Below are 5497 nucleotides of genomic sequence, written 5' to 3'. Positions count from 1 at the left end.
CGCATCAAAACCCCAAATCTGTGAATCAAAATGCATAAATTGAGAACCAAAACCCACAATTTGCAACCAAAAGCTATAACCCAAAGCACAATCCTATTTCTCAGCTGGCGATTTGTTTTCTCGCCATTCTGAAATCCTGTTTTTGAGTTGCAGTTTTATTTTGAAATTGTCTTTTTGAGTTGCGCTTTTATTTTTTGAGTTGCGCTTTTATTTTTTGCGGTTTTGATTCTAAAACCTGTCGACACGTAAAAACAGCGACATGTCAGTCAAGGGGAGGAGAGGCGGGACATCCCTCATATCCAGAAGCTCATTGGCTGCCGAATAACACCGAGTCTTACGTCAACAGACCAGTTTAGAATGTGCCGGTAAGTTTTCATATCTTTTACTATATTAAACGATCAAACTTGTACTTTATGTAACCAGAGGACGCCAGCACAGTCAGATGAGGAGCTCCACCAGTAGCTGCTAGTGAAAAAAGATGTTAGAAAGTAAGATGTTGCGTGACAAACTATCAGCATTGTTCACCCGTGTTAGCATGCTAGCTAGCTCAATGCTAGCGGGATTTCCAGCTCTTTTCATGACTTTTATGGATTAAACAAAGTCGTTTCTTACCACAGTGTCAAGATCGGTCATGTAAAGCTGGGAATAATTGCCCGTGAATTGTCACTAGGGTTAATCAAAGATTTTTTTCAAGAAGTACAGTCATGTATAGGTTTCTCAATATATCTTTAGGGATTACAGATGGATTGAACAACAAAGCAACATATTGCTGCAAGAAAGCGACACCTTTCCTACTTTGGGATCAAGTTAATCCCTATTTAAAAAAATAAAATAAAAGTCAAATTATGATTCAGAAACACAATTTTTATTTGAGGTACCAGAGCAAATTTCCCACGGGTGGGATCAATAAAGTTTTTCTGATTCTGAACTGTATTCCAAAACCATTTTATTCTCAACCTTAAAGATTGCAGGTTAATACAGGAAGTTAACTCTCACAATATGCAGCTACTGAGTATCATTTAAGGTGTATATGTGTGTGTGTGTGTGTGTGTGTGTATATATATATATATATATATATATATATATATATATATATATATATATATATATATATATATATATATATATATAATATTCTCATTTTAACTTTCTTAAATACATTTTTCTTTGTGTGCAGGATGCTGTGGATATTGGACGACAGACTAACTTAAACCAGGCAGAGCAGGAAACTGTTGGAGTTGTTGTTCCCTCTGTGGCTTGTCCTGTCTCCTCTCAGACCTGTTCAACCCTTGTGGGACATCAGAAAACCATGGCCAAGACATTAACATATATGTACTGATCTATGCATGTCATCTCAGCAGGATGTAACAAAAACTAACAATGTGAACAGATCTCATCTGCCTTACAAAATACTGCCCCCCTTAAGAAAATAAATGGCTAATAATCACCACTGGTATTTTGTAAAGCTTCATTTTTTAATGTTTGACCATTAAATGTGTTTTGTACAAAAGACTGATGGTGTTGCAAATATCTTTGAAACACAGAGTCAAGTGTATCAGATTCTGTGAAAATCTTAACCACAATACAGAGAAATTAAAATAACTGTTTTTAATACTCCTCAAAAGACTTGAGGTGGAAAAGTCACTGTTTTTGTGCAGGCACTGAGAAATAGGAAGCAGACAGTGTGCCTGGGCATGTTGTCAATACAATCATGGTCAAAATGGACAACTATGTTAAATGCTTCTCTTTCAGTTAACAGGAGATGTCTGTGAGCCAGCTGGACAGCCTTTGCATCACACTGGGACGTCTTTGGGGCCTGCATCTGGAAAGAAACAAAAACAGCATAGTCAATTAACCAAAAAAAGAAGAGAAAAATTAAGATTAAAATTGTTTTCATTACCTTAAAGAAGTTGTAGACATCCACGTCGTAGCTGCCTCAGTATTCCTGCCTTTTTTGTTATGGCATGCATAACAACGGCCCTTATAGAAAACAACAGACATACAGGAATAGTCCATTTTAAAACCAGCAACTAATTAAAAATATACAAATAATTCTATTGATGATTAATACTGGAATAATTTTAAGGGGAATAAAGCCTGTTTTTGCTGGTCTGCTACAATTTACTCTGCTCTGATTCACTCATAACGGACTTCTGCCAGTCTGCATAGTGCAGACGCATACATTTTGTAAACATGGCACAGCAATATTGTTGCTCTGTTCAATAATTCCCTCTGTCTGTAAACCCTGAAAAATATTGAGAAACATTATACGTTATAACATATTTGATTAATCCTAGTGACAATCCACGGGCAATTATTCCCAGCTTTACATGACCGATCCTGACACTGTGGTAAAAAATCTACTTTGTTTAATCCATAAAAATCATGAAAAGAGCTGGAAACCCCGCTAGCATTGATTGAGCTAGCTAGCATGCTAACACAGGAGAACAATGGTGGTAGTTTGTCATGCAACATCTAACTTTCTAACATCTTTTTTCACTAGCAGCTACTGGTGGAGCTCCTCATCTGACTGTGCTGGCGTCCTCTGGTTAAATAAAGTACAAGTTTGATCGTTTAATATAGTAAAAGATATGAAAAACATGAAAAACTTACCGGCACATTCTAAACTGGTCTGTTGACGTAAGACTCGGTGTTATTCGGCAGCCAATGAGCTTCTGGATATGAGGGATGTCCCGCCTCCCCTCCCCTTGACTGACATGTCGCTGTTTTTACGTGTCGACAGGTTTTAGAATCAAAACCGCAAAAAATAAAAGCGCAACTCAAAAAATAAAAGCGCAACTCAAAAAGACAATTTCAAAATAAAACTGCAACTCAAAAACAGGATTTCAGAATGGCGAGAAAACAAATCGCCAGCTGAGAAATAGGATTGTGCTTTGGGTTATAGCTTTTGGTTGCAAATTGTGGGTTTTGGTTCTCAATTTATGCATTTTGATTCACAGATTTGGGGTTTTGATGCGCGGTTTTACTGTTTTGATGCGCAATTCTTTAGGCGCTATTTTGACACCATACGATAAAGCAAAATCAAGGTGGGAATGGGGAGGAGCCTCTGCCGGTCCAACCCAGGACTTTAGGTTTCACTTGACGCTCCGTGCAGGAGGAGAACCGACCGGACGCTGAAATGCAGCTTTGTGTGAATTTATCTACACTCTTTGGTCCTGATTTGGTTTTAACTCTGTGAGAGCAGCAGCAGCTTCTTCACACATTAGTGTGGTGGCAAATCGGGGTCTCTGAGGGGGTTTTAGACAGGGACGGATGTTAGGATACTGTTAATTGTTCAAACAGTTCTGGAACTGAGGAAGCCGTAACAAATCGGACTCTCCAGCTTTTGAATGTTTGCTCCTCTAATCTTCCAGACTGAATCATTTCCACACCATGCAGATATTTCTGTCAGTGACAAAGAGTAAAACAAACATCAAGAATGTTTGACAGCAAAGTGCTTTTGTGAGTCAGCCTGAACATTGATCTGTGATGGAGATTGGGGTCTTCTAAAAGAAACGATAGATGCTGCACTCTGCTACTTACCAAAGTAAACAGCTTTTATGAGCGCGGTGAGAACAGCAGCCATAAAAATCCTCCCACCTTTCACTTCACAACACACACAGCCGCAGAAATCTGAGCCAATTTTCATTTACCTGCAACTCAAACTTGTGCTGCTTCTGTTCTGAATGGATGTTGGCATGAATGCTTCCCAGCTGACCTATTATAATGGGTGAGAGTCATAGAAAGTGAGAAAGATGGAGGGGGTGGAGAGAAAGAAATGGGTCGACTGCGTTCTCTGCAGGTTCTCTGTTGGGCAGACACAAGAGCAGCGATGTGACTAATGCTGTAAATGTGCTGGCGTGCTTTCAATACGGGCTGCCTGAGCAAGCCGAGCCTGTCGGTGGCTGGCTGGCTGTCTCCTCACCTACGCATCTTGGAGATTTATTGTGAGAAGCAATTTAAAACTTTTGCTCTTTCTTTTTCTATTTCTAGTCAAGGGTAAAAGAAATCATGTGAGACAGTTGTAAACATGCAGGTCAGGTTCTTCACAGGTATCAGACAGTGTATAGGCACGGCCCTGGTTTATCGGTGTTAAACATTACCATCAGACATCTTTTTGAGGACTTTTTTCTTTCTCTTAAAGGAGACCACCTCCAGTTTATGAGTTAGTCACAACTGTCCCAAAGGGTGGATACACCCCCAAAAAAATGGGCAAAGTTAGTATGACCACACCAAATATCGAGGTGGTAGACCGCATGCTGCAGGCGACAGGTCATAGTGAACACTTGTACAACGTGTAAGGCTAAAGTAGGTGAGATGCAGGCGCGTCAGACAGGTTTTTTTATTTTTTCAACCCCCCAAAATACTGTAGACTGTACAAGTAGCCTGTTTAGTGCTGCCTGACAGTTAGAAATTAGAGTATAGTTTTTGTGGACAGCCTACGGGTGATTACGTTCACGTGCACACCCCGTGCGTAAGGCATTTGCACCACGAGTGTGAGGTAGGGACAGTGACAACACGATCACCTGTACGTTATAAGTGACTTGAGCTGGTCGTGCAAACCTCAAGACGCACCTGTGCTCCCCTTAAGATGCAGCCACTCCTCTCTACGATCCTCCACAGATCCGGACTTCCCAAAAACCCACAGAACCTGTACAGGACAACCCCCGTTGTCCCGGGTGCATGAGACTAAGGATAAACACTGAACACTCCAGACTTTATTTTGTTCTCTGTGAAGTTGTAGCAAGTTTAAACACAAACCACCGCTTTGTCCACTGTTACTTATTACTTATGCTTATTTACAGTCATGTATATGACTGTAAACTTATTTAAAATATTTATTGTTTTACATTATAATAAAAAACAAATGAAAACCACAACATTAGATTCTTGAACAACTAAGTTTGTATTCCTCACCTCCAGAGGTTTTTAATCAGGTGCTGCTGTTCATTCTCCTTTGATAAAGTTGTCATCAGAGGAAACCAGCGCCAAAGTGGATCAAATCAGGACTAAACTGATACGGCGGCTAAAATGCACAGAAAGAATTGAAGGATTGCCCTATGTGGGGCACTACCGTTCAGAGGAAGTGACTCAAAGGAACTTTTGGATATCTCAAAAACTGGATGTTGAAGAAAACAAGAACATCAAAAAACTGGTTTCAAAGTCATCAAGTGAGACAATCTGACAACACTTTTAACCAAAATACAATTTCCAGCAAATACTTTCACCCCAGACTTGGCTTTTGGGGGAGTTTTAAGGTGGTAAATTGGGGTTTAGTTTATTGAAGGCTATTGTAGAAAAAAAAAATACACAATGAAGTGTGCATCCATCACTGAAATGTCCTTCGGCACTTTCTTATTAGAACCTGTCTGGTGGTCTGGGCTCGTTATTACATCATCATAATGGTGTCATCATTGAACTTCATCACAGTAATTGCTGCAATTTGTCACAGGCAGGTAGAAATGCCTCTGAGCAGCATGTCTGCATTCAAGCTGCA

At 39.8% G+C, this 5497-nt stretch overlaps 1 long non-coding RNA gene across 1 annotated transcript; it reads right to left on the bottom strand.

Moving 5' to 3' along the window:
• Positions 1-1123: 1123 nt before the first annotated feature.
• LOC110015429 lies at positions 1124-2659 on the bottom strand. The gene is made up of 3 exons (XR_002872411.1): positions 2614-2659; positions 1901-1980; positions 1124-1822 (listed from the first exon to the last, which is right to left on the bottom strand). It is a non-coding gene; the product is annotated as an uncharacterized LOC110015429 (long non-coding RNA).
• Positions 2660-5497: the final 2838 nt, after the last annotated feature.

The sequence above is a fragment of the Oryzias latipes genome, chromosome 20, assembly GCF_002234675.1.
Source record: "Oryzias latipes chromosome 20, ASM223467v1".
In the NCBI taxonomy this organism is placed as follows: Eukaryota; Metazoa; Chordata; class Actinopteri; order Beloniformes; family Adrianichthyidae; genus Oryzias; species Oryzias latipes.
Note: the sequence above shows the minus strand (reverse complement) of the source record. Positions and strands in the feature narration are given on the sequence as shown.